The sequence below is a fragment of the Plectrocnemia conspersa genome, unplaced genomic scaffold (genome assembly GCF_051122295.1).
Source record: "Plectrocnemia conspersa isolate PC_06_02 unplaced genomic scaffold, ASM5112229v1 ptg000013l, whole genome shotgun sequence".
In the NCBI taxonomy this organism is placed as follows: domain Eukaryota; kingdom Metazoa; phylum Arthropoda; class Insecta; order Trichoptera; family Polycentropodidae; genus Plectrocnemia; species Plectrocnemia conspersa.
This window is the reverse complement of record NW_028277177.1, coordinates 9,393,668-9,414,553: the sequence shown is the minus strand read 5'-3', so window position 1 is coordinate 9,414,553 and position 20,886 is coordinate 9,393,668. Positions and strand designations below refer to the sequence as shown.

General features: G+C 29.1%; 1 long non-coding RNA gene across 1 annotated transcript; it reads right to left on the bottom strand.

Annotated features, from left to right (window-relative positions):
• Nucleotides 1-18,894: 18,894 nt before the first annotated feature.
• LOC148227217 (uncharacterized) lies at nt 18,895-19,994 on the bottom strand. The gene is made up of 3 exons (XR_015812128.1): nt 19,858-19,994; nt 19,047-19,157; nt 18,895-18,976 (listed from the first exon to the last, which is right to left on the bottom strand). It is a non-coding gene; the product is annotated as an uncharacterized LOC148227217 (long non-coding RNA).
• Between the last annotated feature and the right edge of the window lie 892 nt (nt 19,995-20,886).

Sequence of the window (20,886 nt, the reverse complement as noted above, 5' to 3'; positions counted from 1 at the left end):
AAAAAAAAAAAAAATTAATTATCTTGGCTATCATATCGATAACCACAAAGGACTCAAATGAAAAATAAAAAGGATTAACATGATAAAATCTACAATCATTAAGTTGACAAATAAGCTGCTTTAGTTCATACGTTTGTATTGCGTCTTTATTTCCATATTTCTCCTTATATAGCAGCTATCTTGATAGACTTTTTTCATAAGGCACCTTTTATAGCTCCAAGGAGTATTGTCGCGTCCTAAAGGACGCCTTTTATTATAAATTTATACGCGAAACGAGCAAAATGCCGACGCAGAGTCATACATAAAACATATCCAAAGGCGAAATCCATCCGCAATGAAATATATTCCCTATCCAGAGTTCCCAGCTTGTCCGCAATTCTATTTAAATTATTAAAAAAAATATATTTTATATACACTTATATTATTTTAACGTCTTATTTCTTATAAAATTGTAGCTAATAACTAATTTTAAACATAAAAATGGTTATAAACCAGTAACATACTAATTATTTATATTATTGAAATAAACTTAAATAATAGTACATTTAATTAATTAAATTAAATTAATTTTATAGTCTTATCTGTGTTATAGACTTTTTAGTGTTTATGGTATTGCTTATGTTAATTAATTTTTTTTTTTAACATATAAACACACTCAAGTTCACGATTAGTTATATTATTGTATTTTTTCGTGTTATTTGCCAATATGTTGGGGTGAGTTTTTAATCTGTTCAGATATAGCTCATTATCTTTTTAATGATTTTTTTTACACTGAAACAGTTGCAGTCACTTAATATATAATTAGGCGCAAACCATGGAGCAAACTCATTAAGCTGAGGAATTTATTCAGGAATCTCTCAAAAATATTGATATTAGATATGGAAGTCACACCCAAAATCAGCGCTCCATAAAATTTATGATTTATTTTCCAATGATAAGCCTGAATTTGGTCCTGTGAGCCAGTACAGCCTGCGAAGTTAAAGTCCCAGATGTTTCTCTTTGTTCCAAATATAAGTTTTACAGGTTAGTCGAGATGAATTAAAAGATATTTAGTCTGGTTTCTTTGTATTATTCATTTCCCATTAAGGGATACTAGAGGACACATACCTTTGTACAGGGAAATGAAACGTGTTTCCTTAGATCTGATTCGCCATTTACAGAGTTAAGCTTGAATGGTCTTTCATTCTCTTTGATTCTATTTTTGAGTCAGAATCAGACTGTCGTCGGCGAACGTAGCAATTTTTTTTTGAGCGGGTCTCTGAGAAATCTGTCGTGTTTAACAAATGAAGTATCGGTCCAAGAACGCTGCTCTAAGGCACACCCGAAAATATTTGGTATAGTTTTGTATTTTCTTCTCCAATTATAATTTGAAAGTGTTTATTTTTCAGTTTGGATTGGATTATTAAGAAGGCGTGGAAGCAGTCTCTTTTGTAAAGTAGTCCAGGGTGCCACACTTTTAAAATATTTATAGCCTGGGTTATATCTAATAATACGGCTGAGAAATATATTTTTATTTTCAATGTCCTGATTTCCTATATAACAGGTTTGAGTATTTTTAATAGTAGTTTTTTAAAATATATTTGCCATAACATATTGCAGAACGCAACATCATCTGGTTCTTTTTCAGTAAAATTTTAATTTGAGAAAATTTCCATTGGGATAAAAATAGTTTTATCTCAATACTGAGTTGAATAAGAGGTCATTAATTTAATGACTTTCACCTTAATTTTTTATTAGGTCATAATCCAGTGTCTTCTTAGGATAAATATTTTTTATTATCTATTTTACATATTTAATGAAAAAGTGTTTTTTTTTCATCTAAAGAAGGGCATTTAAAAATCTATTGTAACTCTTCTGATTATTTTTACACGTGTCTTCCTAAGGAAATGATTTAGCTTTTTCTTTATCGTCATTGAGTCTGATTGGGGGAGAGAATTATTGCGTGTTTCTTATTTTTTTGTTACCTACTTAAGCGAGACTTTTTATTCTTAGATTACATCGTTTTTTTCTTTGGTGATTAGATTTTTCAGTTATTTTGGTGATTTATTTAATTTGGCTTTGTCGTAAGGCTATCGCGTATATTGCTATTTTAACTAAGCCTTTTCTCTTTTTAAAGATTTTTTTTTATTTTTAAGCAATTTAAATATTATTTTTTTAGTTTAGTTTAATTTTCTAAAACATTTTCCATGCTGCATTTTGTATTTTTTTTATTTAGACTTAAGTCATATTTAAATTAATAAAAGCAAAATGTATATTAGTAATTCAACTTTATGATAGAGGTTTTTTCCTGAACTTCCTAGTAGAAAATATTTTACAGAATTTAAGTCTAAGACCGTGTAATTTAAATTACAGTAGATACTTATTATTTTATTATTTAAATAAGTTTTTGATGCTAATACTTTAAAATACGAAAAAAAGTTTGATTCAATCACTTATTTAAGTTGCATTCATTTTTTGGTAGTTCTAAAATCTTATTTAGTAATTAATTTTTTTTGTTATACTAAAAATTAAGCAATACTAAATAATTTAAAAGTAAAAATGTTTAATATTATTTTATATGGTATAATGTATGTAAATATTTATAATTTTAATACAGTTTTCAAAACTGAATTGAACTGAATTTTAATACTGAACTCAACGGAATTTTTCCTTATCAGTTGGTAAACGTTTTATTTTTTTAGTACGTGGCTATAGTCAAAATGAAAATGCTTCTCTCAGCGCACGTTATTTTCCCACGGTATTCTTTGAGCTCTCAACGTTAGAATATCAGATTTCAGAAGTCAACCCGTAGCCGAGTTCGCAGTCGCTTATTTCCGTACAACAATACGTAACCGGGGATTCCCAGAAGACATGAGCACACTTAAAGAACTCGGAAAACGATCACAACTGGCATGATTCCATTACTCGCCGGTAAAATGGTGAGAAACACGGGGATGTTGCAGTAGTAATGAAACGAAAAATAACTCTCTAAAGTCGAAAATAAACCCCACACGAGAGCGTAAACTTTTTATTGCAAAATTTATACACTTTGTTATAATTTATTCAAAGGCCGCTCGCCAAAAGTGCGATTCCAGTAATTATTTACACGTTTTATTCGGCGAGTTGCATTATTGTGTTGGGAAAGCTCCCAGAGCTGCTTTCGTGCGAAAAGCGAGAAAGCTCGCAAATGCGCTTATTTAAAACTTTTGTGTAAAGCTCGTTTCGTCGGCTTTAGTGCCTTGGGAAAAAGCGTGAAAGCCTTGACCTGATTTTTAAAGAATATGAAACCAAAACTCTAATAAATTAACATTAATATAATTTATTAAACTTTAATAAATTATATTCAACGTTAAAATTCAAAATAAATAAATCTAATAAATTCAACCATCTTACATTAAGATTTTTTATTATATTAAAAAATTAAATTTATATATGCTTATAATGTGTTACTTTGCTTTTATAAAATGCAATTATTTTTGTTTTGACAAATTTTTACATTCCTGGATAAACATTTAATTATTATAATGATTTTTATTTTTAAAATCTTTTTTTTTCTGTCACATATTTTAAACGGTATTCGAGTATGTAACGCAAGCAGCTATACAGTTTTCCATGTAATAAATTACAACGCAGTAGCTTCCTAAATGTATCCTAAAAAAAAAATTAATTTAAGCTTTCTATTTTTTAAACAATATAAATTTTTGTTTATTCCGTTTATTTTGTGCTTAAAGGAAACTGCCCTTGAAATTCATTTCTAAATTAATTATTTCTATAAAAATGATGTTGTTCTAGACAAAACCAGAACAATAAATGAGTGATATAAGTCGCTGGCTATTGACCTGAAATACTTGGGCTCGAATTCTATATGGATCTTGATGTTTTCCATTTCCATCAAGTATGGGAAATCTGAATTGGTAATTATTTTTTAATTTTAATTCCGATCGATCATTAGATATAAGTTAAACCTATATTTGTTTATCTCACAGATTAATATCGTGAAGATTATTTAAAATCGAGCTAAGTCGTACATATAAGGGATTGAAAATTCTCTAATAATATGCTGCTTTACGTCATAGAAAATATCTTATATGTATTTTATAAATAAAACAATAATAAGACAAAAGGTATGTGTTGTCACTGATGAGCTCATCAAAAATTAAAAAATAATTACATTCAAAACTTTTTAATCATTGGTAAACAATGTCAAAAACTTTTTTTGCTTAAATCGTTTACCAAAAGCTTAGGCTATTTTGTATTTATTTTTTATTGTAACGTAACAAACGTGGGCCAATGCATTTTAATGGGGCTAATTAACCAGTTAACAAAAAACCTCAAAGTATGTATTAAAACATCAATATTTGTGAATATTAAAATATGAACTTGTGGTGAAAATCTGGTCAGGTATAAAGCACTTGTTAAAAAAATGCATTGACTGTGAGAAAATAACTTGTCGCATATACGCGTTAAAAGCACAGAAAAACAAAACGCTGTATAGTATTTACGACTGCCCAAGTGTATTTGAACGTGACGATCAGATATTCCGATAGATTACCATCCCCAACGGTTGTTTGAGCCTTGAAACTTGCTGACACCTAGGTCATTGAAAACTATTATTATGCCTGCACTACACACTCTGGAAGTTGTCCGAACCGAAGTGACAACTGAAGTCGGCCAAGACATACGACTTCGAGTAAACTAGCAAACTGTCGCAAATTTCATATACCGACCGGACGGCGGACGTGAAAGACGTATGGACGGCGGCTTCTGTCACGTACAGTCGGCATATTTGCGCGCGATCGAAAAATGTGCCAAATAATCGCAATTTTTAAATTGTCATATTATTAAAATTACACTACTGATAATTATAAAAGTTTGTGTGGGCACTCACCAATACAATATCAGTGAAAACTTTTCTGTCGTAAATATTCAATTTACATCTTTGTCGGCTTTTGCAAAATGCAATAAGGCATAAAAATTATACTTCAGAATATGAACACCACATCTGTGACTATCCTAGAATTTGTCGCCATCGATTCTAAATAAGAATTCGTTATAGTGTGACATTTATATAAGACGATCTAAGAAAATACATAAGGATATTCGAAACGATTTTTTTTAACAAAATCAAGTACCACTAATTATTTTTTAATTAGTTAATTTTATATGAAAAAAAATATAATAACGATATCTGTTAAAAGAATATACTATCAAAAATATAATTAATCCCTTTTGATGCCCTAAAATATTCAAAGATGTCAGTAAGAGTCTGCTGAAGTCCCCGATAAGCATGTGGTATTATAACTTGACCACGTGACTACGATGCAGCGCTCGACATGCGTGTTGACCATAGGACGCCTACGCTCATACTGAAATTGAAGCGAGTTACTCGTTCTATCTCAGTTTGCGCACCACCATATCATTATCTCTCTCTCGTCACTTAACACGCGAGGGGAAGTATCTCACCGCTCGCACTGAAAGAGCAGCTATAACTTTAGTCCTTTTGCCGACAATTTTCGGAAGCGCTCGAAGCTAGCTAAGTCAACTGAATTACCCCCACTTTACCTCCTGTTCTCGGTAGCCTTGGACAACTTCCGAGAGATTTTAGAGCGGGCAGAACCGAGCTCGACCGAAGTAACCCACTATATTCTCCGTCCTTGGCTAACTTTGGCCAACTTTCAGAGAGTGTAGTGCAGGAATTATAGTTTACAATAATTAAATACCACTTTGCACCACTTTACAAGTGTTGATTTTATTATTAGCGCTAAATTCGAGTCTGCTGCGGGAATTGCCCTATGGCTTCTTAATTATTTATATAGCCTTTACAGACAATGCTATTCCAACCTTCTTTGTACTTTGTATCTTTACTTTCCTTATTTTTCTTTTACTTTATTCACCTTAACTAATTTACGTAACGATAACTATCAAATAATATGTTAGACTTTTTTACAACACATCCTTGTATGTCGCTGTAGATAAATGTCATTTAAAACATTACTTTATGAGGCTAGTTTGACGGACACAGCTATTTTCTTAACCCTTTGGACGCGATATTTGACTACAGTCGCTCAATTGATTTTTTTTATCTCTTTACGCAAAAAATCAGTAAAAAAAAATGTTTTTAAGAAAAAAATTTTTTTTGTGAATAAACATAAAATATCATTTTAAATAAATAAAAATTAAAAAATCAGAACATTTAAACACAGAACCATAATAAAATTTGAATTTAAAAAAAAAAAAATTTATAAATTTATTTTTGATTAACGCGTCCAAAGGGTTAAATTCAACTTATGAACTGAAATTTACAAATAAAAATATTATTTGTATGCCTGCGCAGCACAAGGCTTTAGTTTTTTTTATTTATTAGACAGTTTCAGTAAAGCAAGGAAAGTTGAAATATTAAAACGTTAAAATTATTCTAAAAACGTTACAGCAAAATCTTTAAAGGCTTTAATTGCATATCATTTGTTGCTCAACAATCAGTCAACCAAAGAAATGAGTTCTATCCATACAACACTAACATACAAGGGAAAGCAATTACGCAATCGTAAAAGGCCGTTCTCAAGTAGCTCACAGAGCCCCACAGACTTTAAAACATTTAGTTTTAATGTCATAAAATTAAAGTGGTTCTATCTTAGAAAAAAAACCGTAATTAATCCAGGGCTTTAACATCGCCTCTCGAGTTTATTGGTTAAAAACCCAGAGCTTAACTCAAGTATTTGACCATTAAAGATGGCTATTAGGGAGTCTTTTTTTTGAAGTAGTCAATAATTAAAATAATATTGTCTCAAAGCATACACATAAGTCGAAGTCTGAGCTTTTTTTTAATTTTAACATAATAAGTTATTTATTTAAATAACATATTATTTATAAAACAACAGATCATTATTTTTCGAAATGTTGTGATACATCGCTGTCGTTAATGTCTATTATTTTATAGCAGTTAGTTCACAATAAGTATAAGCCAGAAGTCTATAAGTGCTATTAAATTTAATCGAACAATTAAATTTCTAGCAATATTATCAAATTTAATTTACTGCTACATCCACATCCGCCCTTTATAAATTATAAACAACAATTTAATTATAGTTTCTAGTACTTTGGGCCAATTCAGATTGACACAGAAAACGAAGGTACACTTTCCTTAATGGATTATTGTCCCAAAGGTTCACCCCTTGATATTAAACAAAACCCTTGCCTAAACTTGACTCTGTTCACTCGAATTAAGCTCTACAGTGATAATATTTTGCAAAATACAGGGCGAAACTTTTGGTTAATGTGCGATTCTTCGATCACGCTCCACAAATAGAGGATCTGGCATGGGAAAGTACACGCGGGCCGCAACAACGTGGGTGCTATTTTTCCGCGGGCCGCATGCCAAAGCTGTCTCCCGTTCATCGCACCGACAGGATGACCTGACAGCCCGTCGTTTCGTCAACGTAAAAACTCTCAACTAATAACTGCCGCTGCGGTCAATTACGCGATCATATGCGGAACTGTTGATGTTGAGAAATGGCTTTATGTCTTTCCGTGAAAATTTTATTAAAAATGAGAGGTAGAAGGCCGACGATGATGTAATCTAATTTAGAAGCGGTCAAGTATCATTGTCAAGGTCCGACAGGGTGATCGATGGGTGGAGTAATAAATAATTTGAAAATATCTTGGCTCAAAGCATGGGGTGCGTGCGCAGCGTGACTAACGTCACGAATTGCGTGTCGCCTTAAATAATAAGATCCTTTAGTTATCAAAAATATATAAATCACGTAATCGCTTTTGTGATATTAAAAGTATTAATAACCATAACAAAAGCAATTAGTTTTTTAACTGATGCAGGCCAAAGTTATGAATCTAGGCGTTGAGTTAAACGAAACCTTGTTTTTATTTAATATTAATAGTAATATACTTCATCGAATATAATTAATTGTGCGCAGCTTTCTTAAACATGGTTGCCTATAAGTTAGGCAACAAACTATTTTTTCAAATACCTTTATTAGAGGTCTATTAGGTATTACGCCACCAGAAAGATTTTGGAGATTTATCGGCTGTAAGTGTGCGCAAAATTCACGTTGACAGTGATGCATCGCAATAGAAAAACTTTCGATGGCTATATAGATATTGCAGATGCTTTCGTGAAGTATTTTTATTTCGTCTATAACGAATCATATTTAGCCTCCAATTGCAATAGAGACAATCTAGTCGTATGTTTCAGCCATTAACAAAATTTTAGACATGAAGTACGGTTTTGAGAAGTTTAAATCGCGTTGTTCCACAGGATCGGTTTTAATTCCTGACTTTGTATTAAAGGGCTGTCATCTTAATCTTCCTGCTCTTCTTCGTTTCATTTTCAATTTGTCACTTTCTGATTTGTGAAGATGTACAAAAATCACCCAATCCTCATAAAGGGTGATAAATCGTTTATCGAAAACTTCAGATCAGTTGTCGTTCTTTTAGCACCTGACAAGTTGTTTGATATAATTATTCACAATCACTGTCTATTAGAAAAAACAACACGGGTTTCGTCCACGTCGTTCCATGGCCACTAACTTCTCGTGCTTTTCTAATGCGGTTACTCGCTTTGCTCCTTATTAATGACATACTGTATTTGTGCAAATATATTGAAAGTTTTTCGAAGTATTTGCACAAATTCGGATTTACACTCTTTACAGAAAGACATGTATATGACTATAATTGATATTGAATGTGCCATCATTACACCTTTAATGCTAAAATATATCTATAAAGTAATTAACAAGATATACATCGTGCAATTTATCTGTTTACGCGCATGATGAAAGTAAAAGTAATTGCAGAATTTATCAACTTTGTTGATCGTGAAAATTCGTCGTGTCTAAACCACTGCCAAGTAACATTCGTCGATTTTCTCTTTTAACGATTACAGTAGTACACCCGTATAATTTATCGCCAGAAGATTGCTCTGCATAATGAAAATCAAGAAAATGTGCACTGAGTTATTCCATTCGGCAAAGGTCGGCCGGTGCTTCTAAATATATTGGCACTCTGACAGGACTTTTATTTCTCGGAATGTGGGTTATACAAACATACTCAAATACACTCACACATACACAAAGCAACACACACATAAATAACTAAAAAATATTATACAGATACATATTTTTTTCTGCATCGATAGACGGAAGACGTGCCACTTTGTCTGTCGTAAAATAAATTGTTCGCAATATTCAAAGAAACTGGTTCTCTTTGTTTTTGTTGGACTCAGTAATGATGATGATTTCATCTCGACAAATAGTAACATTTTATCAACAATAGTGGTAATTACGATTGTAATATTAGACATGACATTATCTTTCGTAAGTCTATTGACGCGATGCTTTGGTGTGTTGATTAGTCATTTTTTATTTTAATGAGCAAAATTATTTTAATATTTATTTAAGTACAGTATTTACGTATATATGCTTGTATAATTATATTTGATATAACTATACTATACCTAATTAAATACATTTTTTTTTAAATTACTTTGATGCTTCTTGAAATTAGTCTTAGCCATCCTTTGTCACTGATAAACTTGTTAATGTTCATATCTAGTGCTTAACATATAAATAAATTACTCGAAAGCTAATATAGACAAAAATACTTCTGAGATGTTTTTCAGTTTTAGATGATGCACATATAACACAATTCATGGTACTATTTTACCAAAATCTCTCATTTTCGCCCTCCAATTGTCAACGCAATCTAACCGTCACGCCACTTTAATAATATGCCAAATCGCCTCGAGTCAGCGCGCTTTGTCGAGCATTATATCTGGAGCTTTTGCCTTTCAGCGGAACGTTGAATAAGAAGAAGAGGAGAGAAAATCTCGTAATAATATAATTTTATCAAATTCGAGACAGGTTGCGTCGACTCGTCCTAGGGCCCTGCGTCACTTTACCTCTGGCCATTCACTTGGAATCACCCAAGTCCTCCGTTTCCACTCTGAAAATCTGTGCTAGAGCCGATCTTGGCCAAGAGCCGAGAAATTCACCAGAATTTCCCACCGCGAAATCGCTCTAGTGATTTTCACGGTGAGGTCTTCTCGACGCTCGGTTAGATGACAAAGCGGAATAATAATTATTAAATTATTTGTGTCGGTGCACGGCTTTTAACCCAGTTTTCGCATTGCACATTTGTATCAATAAAGTTGTCGCGTTAATTTCGCCTTTAAGGCATTTATGGAGCTTGCGATGAGGCAATAAATTCACCTTCGGAATCTGAGTGTTAAAACAATTATGTCAAAGTTTCGACAGATTTAAAAGTATACACGTACATTAACAATAAAATATTACACCAATCTATAACCTCAAGCGTATTTTTAAAATTCTTCTTCAACATTTCCTAATCCATGAGTATTTCAAAACATTTGAAAGTTTAATGAATTGTGGATAACCACACACAAAGCGCTAAACCATATCTTTGCAGTTTAATGCAATTCTCTAATTTACTATATATTTTAATTTAAATGACTGTATTGATAATATAACTATTTTTTTTATTAATTACTCTTTAAGGTGAGAAAATACATCGTTATTCATTTTTAAGATAATGATATCTCGTTTTATTTATTTTTGGTATAATTTTATGCTTATATGTAATTTTTTTGCTCCCGTTGGTTTCTCAACAAAATGGTGCTAGTCTATTTATATAATAAACAGTTAATCATCGCAGTTATCTAACAGCTCTTTAACAGACCTTGGAGAACTTTCTTATTCAGAGATAACGTATCTTATGTTTGATGTACGCCTGTTTGTATATACATTCGCAAACAAACATTTATACACCATATAGATACGGACACTTGAATAAAATAACATAAGTATTCTCTCGTATTTTTCAAAACTCTTTATCAAGCTATTCTATAAATCTAAATTTGCTCATGCTTCATCCTATTCATGATAAATAGTTTTTTTGCTTTCGAAACACACGTTCGTTCGTATAAAACGAATATAAAAATAAGATTATTTAATAAAGAGCTATGATGTTTGCCAAATGGCGAATTTGTTTGGTTTGACTGTTTAACCTTGTCAAAAGATATCGAGAGTCTTGTGAGCGTTTTTGGCACAAATAATTACGAGTCGGATGCTGAAATTTCATCATCGAGTTGTTGGTCGGGTGTGTGCGAGGAAGAGCATATTGGCACGTAGACCATTCCACGTGGAACTTGGAACAAGCCACGTTTTTCATCTAATAATAATATTATCCGTCGCCCAACGATGACGTAGACGACGACGAGCGGCGGTACGCAAGAATGTGTGTTGATCAGATATTGAGGTTTTGTGTTAAATAAGGGATATATCTACCAAGCAACATAATTTATATAAAACCAATCAACAGTGAATCTCGCTATGTGACAATCCAAATTAAATACAAAAAAAATATTTTACAAGGATACTTAAAGTTAGTTCTTGGCTAGTGGGGTGAATAACACCCTAACATTTTTTTCCATATCATATAAAAATTACTAATTGTTTTATAAGTATAAAGCCCTTTTGCGTTTATCGCCAAAGAGCTTATAATTTGTTTAAAAGTTTGCCAAGTATATATTTATTATTTATATTATTCTAGTTATAATATATATTATTACATATAACACAATCTGAGGTGTGCATTTTGTATGCAGTGTAAACTATCTTTGTTCTCAACACGAAAGTTTAGGGAACACTATTCAAGTTTAAATGGGCAAAAGCAGTTTGTGTAATATGGGTGTTAACCGAGTTCATGGAATAATGAGTAAATTCGAGTTAAACTCGCTAAAATCCTAGTTACGGCCACAATTAAAAAGTTTAGAATTTTGAAATTGTATTTGCATAATATATTTGGTAAATTATTATAATATTGAAACTATGGATATTTAATATGTTTTTTATTTAATTTATTACACATGTAAAACCAATGGTTTTGTACAATTCAAGTTTAGTTTTATAAATATATAAAATATTCTCTCAAGCATTTATTACTTTTTAAAACTTAGTGATAAGATGAGTAGCGATGTATAATAATGAAAATGAGTTAGTAAAGAAAATATATTTTGTAATAACTTATATGATACGTATAGTATACATTAAAATTAAAAGAAAACTTATTTATAGCATATAACCATTTACATAAATATAGTTAGAAATTACCTATTATATTATAAATAAACCTAAAAATTTAATTAATTGTGTTTAATGTAGTCGAATTATTTCAATTTTAAAATTTATTTTTTATCGGGTATAATTATTTATATTTTTAGCAAATTTTTTTAGTCTATACAGTTTTTGCTTGGAAAATATATTTAAAAATAATTATTAAATTTATTGAAAAATATGATACCATGATGTATAATATTAGATAGTCTCGAAAGTACGTTTTTGTTAAACATGTGTTAGTTAATGCACATTACAATATTAAAAAAAAATTGGACCTAAAAATTTACGATTGCAAAATTTTTACCAAGTAAATAATTTATACAAAATTGCGTGTTATATAAATTTATTTAAAAAAATAGGTAACTACGGCGATTAAAAATTTGTGAAGTAGTAGGTGATTTATTATATACCCATGAATTTCAGAGATGGTTTAACCACTTAAACGCCAGCGACTCACCGGTGCGTTTTTTGTTGAATATTGTTTTAACAAATTATTTTTTAAAAACAAGTTAATGAATTATTTACAAATTATATTTGTTTAATTAATAAGTATTTAAAAGTAAGCCAAAAATTTTATATTTATTTTTAGAAAGAGATACTGACCCGTCAAGAGAAATAATAGGTGACTCACTAAAAAGTCACTGTTGTTGAAAAGGTTAAAAATATCGAACGAAATAAAGTTATCAAGAATAGTCCAGAAAAGACAGACGATAATGTCCTTACTAAAAAAATGGAAGCAAATTGTACTTAAACTAACCACCAGCTGGCCTAGAAACTAAACCAGATTGGGAAGGCTTGGAAACAAGATGTATAGTTTCCATAAAAATAGAGATAATAAAATAATTCGGCACGTATCCGCTTAGCCTAAGAGTCTTTAATCTGAATCGTTTATTCCTGATCATTTAATAACAGGAGTTGAGAAATGGGTGTTTTATGACAGCAGTCGTTGCAATAGATAGTAGTTATCCAACGATTAAGTAGCAAAATCCACCTAGAAGCCCAAATTCACTGCAAAAAAATATTATGTGTTTATGATGGGTATGGAAAAAGAATGTACATTACGAAACTCTTAGTTCTGGCCAAATAATAACAGACTTATATTGTTATCAGCTGGATCGTTTCATGGGGAAGTAAAAAAGGGCTTTCACTTTTCATCTAAAATCGAATAATTATAGAACACAAAAATGCGTGTCCTCATATGGCAAAATTGACTCTCTATAAAATCAAAGAACTTGAATGAAATCTTACCTACCATACTATCCAGAATTTGCTCCTTCCGATTGCCATTTATTTTGATCGATGCAGCTGCTGAAGATGTGAAAATTGGGGTATCGAAATAATTTGAATCAATGCCCACAATATTTTATGCTAATGGAATTAAAAAATAAATTAACCGAGAGGTAGGAGAAGGATAGATTTTTAAAGAAAAATATATTTTGAAATATTAAAATATAAAAAAAAAACAATAATTAAAATGATATTTTAGTTTCATTAAAGAACGACATTTATTTTGGAATTATCTAATACATATAATATATAGTATTAATTTAAAGTCTTTGACCAGAAAATAAAACTTTGTGATTTCAAAGAAGATTTAATTATTGTATCGCTACTTAACAAAATTAATATTATAATAATAATATACATTACTATATTAATATTAATAAAATATAGTTTCTTTTTTTGTATTTTTTTTTATTGTTTTTTCATTTAATTATTTTAAGATGCAATAAATTGCTATAAAACGAAACAATTTTAATTTTAAGGAAAAAAATCATTTGGTTATTTTAAACTACGGTCTTAATTTATCTCTTTATGTCTACGTTTTTAGCTTAGTCTTAACATACGTTTTTTTATAGTCTTTCAAATCAAATAATATATTTTATATTATTTTAATCAAACATTGCCAAATTGTTAATATAATTTATAATAAAAAAATAAATATTTATTAATTATTATTAAGCATTCATTTAGCATTAAGGGTATTTTTTATTTTTTTTATTTGTATGTTTTATATCAGTCTTATGTCAAAAAACATTATGTATGAAGTATCATAATAAAATTCGTCAATAGATGTCGTTAAGACGAGTGTTTCAGGCAATTGAAATAATATTTAATGGTTATTTTATTTTATTAAAAAACATTTTAAACCAGATAATAAAATCAGTTTTGTCACACTTAAGATAATCTCAAAAAAAACAATGATTACATTGCTCCTTAAAATGTTAATTTACTCGGCTAATTTTCAGTTGAAAAAGAACAAGCTATAAAATTCTCTGTAGCCATTGTGTCTGCCACAATCGTAGATATTTCAAAACATAATCTCAATCTTACCAACGATCCATTTAGATTATCTGAAAATTATTTTCAAGTACTATTATTGTATTAAGTTTGTTTTTCGATATTGTTGTGATAACATCGTATAAACAGACATTTACAAGATAAAAAACACATGATGTACGTTAGATAAGTGGCCTTGTTTGAGTGCAATAATCCTATGAGTGAGTGAGACACATTACGTAAACGATAAATATAATAAATAAAATAAAATAAATATTTTACCAACATATTATTATAATGGTTGCACGTTTGGGTTTGTTGAACTGTTAAGAGTTCTATTATATATCTAATCGTGATGCGGTTAAACGTGCTTAATTAACTGGTCAAGATTTTTGATTAAAATTGTTGTAATATGTTTAAAATAATATATAATTGTTTTTTTAATACTTAACTATTAGAGCGTGCTATCGCGTTTTGGATTACGTTTCGTAACTGGATATATCCAGTGAGTTACGATTTCACGGATCATATGTTCATAATGTTTTTTATGATACACAAAATCGATTTAAAAATGTGTTATCGTATTATAAAACACAATACATATTATATTACTTAAAATTTTCAGTAGTAAAAAAGATCAATGAGAATAATGTGAAGTAAGTCTTTATAATCAGAAGTTTCTTTGATCAATTTGATCGAAATATAAATACATTATTAATATGTTTGAAATATCTAAGAAATGAAGGCAGGAAAAATAATGCAAGTCAAGTAAACTTTAGTGAAAGTGTTATAAATTTTTTCTCTGACAGTGACACTAGATGTGTTATTGAATGTATATTTTCTTTAAAAATGATTGAAGTCAGAATTTTATTTTTATTTTTAATATCAATATTAAAATGAAGTTGCTTCTAAACTATGAATTTATTTATATAATTAATCAAAGTTATTATTCTATTAGATTTAACAAAATATTAATTTCATTAAAGATAATCCACGTGATGTCACATTCTCTAAATTTTATATGATTACCCGCTTATTATTTTCATTATCGTTTTTGATAATTTTTTATTCTTGAAAATGTTATTATAAACGTCTATATATCAAAAGTGTCAACATATATATTTATTAATATTTTTATTTATTCTTTCTTTCTCTCTATATTCGTTGACCGATACCATTATCGGTCATCGCGTACGAGAAAACTAAACGTAACTTTTCTAGGCAAGAGTTTATAACGTAACAAGCGACGCAATATGTCCATGAAGAAGACGATCTTGTTTTCTTCATAATCTCGGCTTCTTTTGAGAGATTTATGTGTTTATTTCGCTTTTTTGCGAGTTTAATAGACGTGCGTGGCCAGTTTATACGCAGAGATCGAGGTCACTTTTGGTTTATTTTCGTTTTTCGACCATTTCGCCGAAGAAACAGAACACGCATTATTTACGGTCCATTTTTCTATTCTATCTCTCGCTTTGAAAACACTAGTGGTGTGATATACATGTAGTATGTACATTACAAAAAAAAACACTGCAGAGTAAAAAGTTTCTTTAAGCGCTTTATCTCTTGCCCCTTTAGAGGATTATGTACGGAATATAAGGTACTCTACTATATACGAATATCTTCACAAATTATCTAGTAACACATAATAGTACAAATATAATAGACAACCGTAAATATTAACTCTAAATATTTTGTTTGGAAAAGTAAAGCAGACAAGTTATGATGCTTTATTTTAACTCGAAAGTTAGATAAGTCAAAGATCTGGACTTTTTTTTTTATTAAATCTTATCTTCCGTAACAATTTTTTGTGATCTTGTAACTGTTTTTCAGAAGTTTATAATCTGTAAGTATTTACCTCGCTAGTGAAATCATAGATTATAATAGGAGTATGAGTTTAATCTCAATGCTTATATCCTTATTTATGTAATGCCTGCACTACACTCTCTGGAAGTTGTCCGAACCGAAGTTACAACTAAAGTCGGTCGAGATCTACGACTTCTAGTAAGCGACCACACTGTCGCAAATTTCATATGCCGTCCGAAAGGCGACCGTGAATGGCATCCGGACGGCGGCTTCTCTCACGTACAGCCGGCATATTTGCGCGCGATCGAAAAAAGTGTCAAATAATCGCAATTTTTAAATTGTCATATTATTAAAATTACGCTACTGATAATTATAAAAGTTTGTGTGAGCACTCACCAATACAATATCAATGTCGTAAATATTCAATTAACGCAAAATCTTTGTCGGCTTTTGCAAAATGCCATAAGGCATAAAAATGATACTTCAGAATACGATTACCACATCTGTGACTATCCTAGAATTTGTCGCCATCGATTCTAAATAAGAATTCGTTATGGTGTTACATTTATATAAACCGATCTACGAAAATACATAAGGATATTTGAAACGATTTTTTTTATCAAAATCAAGTACCACTAATTCTTTTTTTAATATTTAATTTTATATAAAAAAAAATATAATAACGAAATCTGTTAGAAGAATATACTATCAAAAATATAATTAATCCTTTTTGGTGCCCTAAAATATTCAAAGATGTCAGTAAGAGTCTGTTGAAGTCCCCGATAAGCATGTGGTATTATAACTTGACCACGTGACTACGATGCAGGGCTCGACATGCGTGTTGACTATAGGATACTTACACGCATACTGAAATTGAAGCGAGTTACTCGTTCTATCTCAGTTTGCGCACCACCATATCATTATCTCTCTCACTCTCGTCACTTAAAACGCGAGAGAGCGAAAGGGGAAGTATCTTATCGCTCGCGCTTGAAAGAGCAGCTCAGACTTCGGTCCCTTTGACTCGGAAAATAATGCTGACAAAGCTGGCCAAGTCAACTGATTTACCCCCATACTCGGACAACTTCCGAGAGATTTTAGAGCGGGCAGAACTGAACTCGACCGAAGTAATCCACTATATTCTCGTCCTTGGCCAACCTTGACCAACATCCTGAGAGTGTAGTGAAGGCATTAGACAACAAAATGCCAATGAAATAGGTGTATAATTTCTCAACATTTGAGTTACAATATTGTAACGCCAATGATAAAAAACATAAGACCTCATTGTTTTTATTTTAAAAATCTACAAAAAAGTGTAATAAATTGCAATTATGGAACACCATATTAAACACGTGAAATTCTAAAATAATAAATCAAAATATTGATTTATTCTTCTTATCAGATATACTTATGTCAGAGTTTAATTACCTTTACAATTTGTTATAATTTATTGACCTCTAACGACCATTTGAATAAGTGAAAAGAGTGGTTGAACGTCTTTAAGGTCGGAAAAACTACTCTTTATTTGGAAAAGACGCGCGCTATATATTTTTCGCTATATACATTTTTTCATCGCCGGAGTTACCATCTGAATCGTTTTTATTTTAAAGTGTGAACATATTTTGTGGGTGTGTGTCCAAGAAGCTATTCAATTGACTCGCAAACATCTTTATCTGCTATTCATCAGAGTTGTCTTGAACCAGCGGTATAAAATATGTGACACATGAGAGACGCCACACAGCCACAACAATAGAGTTGAGTAGAGACGAGCCAGGAGAGTAGTCGCAAGATCATTGTGTAAACAAATTATGACAATCCTACCCTTCAATCAAGTCATAAAGAAACTAAAAAAATGTGACCCTGTCGTTTATTTTTAATATTCCATATACATAAAGGGTTTATTTGAAACGATTAAATTTTAATATATTTAATATTTATGCAATTAGATATTAAATGAGGGTTCTCTAAATAAATTATTTATGATACGTTAAGAATTTTTTTATCAGCAATTAATATTGATTACTTAATAATTAAAATGAAGAAACTATATATTTAGTAATAAATATATTATTAGTATTTTTTTTTATTATGTTTATACTTGGTTACGCACACGCATGTGATAAATTTATTAGGTCAACTATAACATATTGCTGTTAAATCATAAAAAAAGTTATATTGATAAACAATAATAGTAGATAAATATTGCTTTATTAAAATTAATTACTCAATTATACGACATTGTGATAAAGAATATTAATAATTTTAATTGAATAATAATTGCGTCACAATTTATTGTTTTTTTTTTATTTATTATACTAATTGACTAACGTTTAATGTAAGTATTTGAAAATACTTTAAAAGTGAACACTATGGAAATCATATATTATAGTTAATTTTTATTGCAAGCATAGGTATAATGACATTGTAGAAATATTTAATTGGGTTATATCTAAATATGATTAAGTTATTAAAATATCAAATCATAAAAAAACCATATCTTTTTAATTAAATGTATAATATAATTTACTAGCATACAAGCTTATAAAGTTATTTAATTTTTAATTTCTTAAGAATTCATTTTAAATCAATTACAAAAAAACACATTATTTTGTATTATTATACGATATTTCATGTATTCACACATACATGTATTATACAATCTTATACATAGTAGATTTCCTTGAGAGATGACGCAATTAGTTACAATTATTACGTACGAATTTGTTTTCGTATACAATCTCCATTTATCGAGTAGCCATCACGCTATGCACCTGATAAAAAAACAAGTAAACATTGAGTTATAATTACATATGTATATCTTTCTATTTTTTATAACTTAACTTGGGAAATATTGAAACATCTCTTTTGGCTTTCAATTTCTCATTTTTCATCATTTCCATCATATTTTTACATAATACATTAGGGATTTCTTCAGCGAACGTGACGGGAAATCTAAAATGAGGATGAAACAAAAAAATATTACTTGTATATTATTATGTACACAGAGCGAACCATAAAAATACATACAACTTCAAATAACATAGAATGTAGGATACGATACTAAATAAACAATATTGAAATTTTATAATTAGAATTTTAGATCCATAGTAAAAAATTTAAGGCTTGTAAGAATATTATAAAATAAAATCATATCACTGTTATTATTAAGTAAGTTATAATAATTATAGAAATAATTCGAATAAAAGCGATCCTATAATAATTGTTAATCATCGATTTTTATAAATTATATAAATTAAGAAATATAATTTTAATAATATCCAGAGTGCTCAAAAATTATTTTTAAGAGGCTTTTCGTGTAATTCAACTCAAATATAGCTTAAGAATTAAGTACCAAATGAAAATAATCTTACGGGATTTTTAATAAGCAATTTAATAATACAAAATTTATTTAATTTATATTTATTCTGAGCAATCGAAGAGTTGTTTTTGATTAAATATAAATCGGCAATTGTAAAAAATATATTTTTTTATTGTATAACTTTGTATGAAACTGTTGTGTTTTTATTATTTTAAAATTATAAAATACAATAATTAAAAAAAAATTGAAGGCACTATTTATATACGAATAATAATTTTATAATACAATAGTAATAATATGAAAATAAATTTAGAACCAACACTTGTTTCTTACCTTATCATCCACTTTATTCTACAGACATTGCTCCTTCCGACTGCCTTTTATTTCAATCGATGCAATACTATCCAGATAAAAATTTAAATTAAAATGCAGATCTTCATCTGAAAAGGTGGCTGTTGTAATATTTTGAATCAAAGCCTGTAACACAAACATTTTATGATTATAGATTAAAAAAATGACCGAGAGGTAGGAAAAAGTTATATTTGTAAAAAAAGTCATAAAAATAAAAAATATAATTTAAAAGTGATTTTTCTGATTCAGTAAAACGAAATTCATTACTGAATTTTTTAATTGTTTTTTTTTAAGATAATTGTAGAAAGCCATTATATTAATTGCAATTGATATATTGTTATTATCTACTGGTAGATATTTACCTGTTTAATATTATTTTTTTAATAATAGTTTTTATTATATCATAAATGCCTATGCTTTAAATATAATTAAAGCAAACTATATAAAGTTATACATTATTTTATAATTTATTGTTATATAAAACAAATAATTTACTTTAAAATCTCAGTGGTAATATTTTTGATTTATTATTTTGATAATGAAACTTTTTATGTAAGAGTTTTTACACATATTATACTTGTATTATTTATGGCTTAGTAAAGTTATTTTAAGTAATAAAATTAATTCAATAGCTGTTTGCTGTTTAATAATCACTGAGAAGTTGTTCTAAATTGGTATGTAAATCATAACATTAAATTACTTTACAGCGATGTTCTTAAATAAATGGACCACTTATCAGCAAATAGGTTCTTAAATTTGTAAAATTATCATATTAAATTGACATTAAATCATATCATATTGACATTAGATTAAAAATATTAAAATAAATTATGCGCCATCAAAATATATTTTTAAATTTAATTTAACACATATGGTTTTCTAATTTTATAAACAGTCTAATAGTACATACATTGTTAAACTAGAAAAATCGTAACACAATATATAAAATAAAAATATGGTAAATATTAATTAAGTATAATAGTAGAAAAATTAGCTCTTATAAATTTCAAT